General features: G+C 31.5%; 1 protein-coding gene across 2 annotated transcripts in view; it reads right to left on the minus strand.

Annotated features, from left to right (window-relative positions):
- Positions 1 to 264: 264 nt before the first annotated feature.
- tmem147 (transmembrane protein 147) overlaps positions 265 to 597 on the minus strand; it is a 14,148-nt gene continuing 13,815 nt past the window's right edge. For both annotated transcript variants that reach the window (XM_026185141.2, XM_026185139.2), the window contains exon 8: positions 265 to 597. This exon is cut by the window's right edge and continues 501 nt beyond it. The gene's annotated coding sequence lies outside the window, so the exon portion shown is untranslated.

Genomic DNA, 597 nt, shown 5'->3' on the forward strand with positions numbered 1-597 from the left:
TGTGCGGGGAACAGCTTGTATTGTAACTGTGAACGAATAATGTATATTCCTCTTTCTCAATAAAACTATTTTTTTTAAAAAACAAACCCAAAAAGTGGTAACCACGGCACCCACCGTGCTGGTCATGAACAAATTCAATTAAAAAGATGAAAAACAGAAAATGAGAGTTACTCTAAAGTGATTTTTAACCCCAGATGATCGGTTAATGCCTGCAAAGCCCAAAGTGTGAATCTTTGAATACAAAAGAAACCAAGGAAACAATGCTTAGATTGTTTTCTTGAGATAGCTGCAACTGTGCTTTATTAAAAACAAATTAGGCTGATTGTTAAAGGACAGTTGAGAGAAAGAATACAAAGACATTTATTCATGTCAAAATCACAGAACCTGTCATTAATTTTACAACAAGGCATTTCTGATTTTTTATTTAGACCTCAAGTCTTTTCAATAATTAGAAAAAAAAAAGTCCTAGAATGCATGTTTTTACTACTTTTATACAAACAAAAAGACACATGTGGGCAAACAAACTACTGATGTCATTTATTTGTTATATATTAAACTTCTTACGTTGAGCATTAATGCTGGAAAACATTTAAAACT

This window comes from Astatotilapia calliptera, chromosome 11 (assembly GCF_964374335.1).
Source record: "Astatotilapia calliptera chromosome 11, fAstCal68.1, whole genome shotgun sequence".
NCBI lineage: Eukaryota > Metazoa > Chordata > Actinopteri > Cichliformes > Cichlidae > Astatotilapia > Astatotilapia calliptera.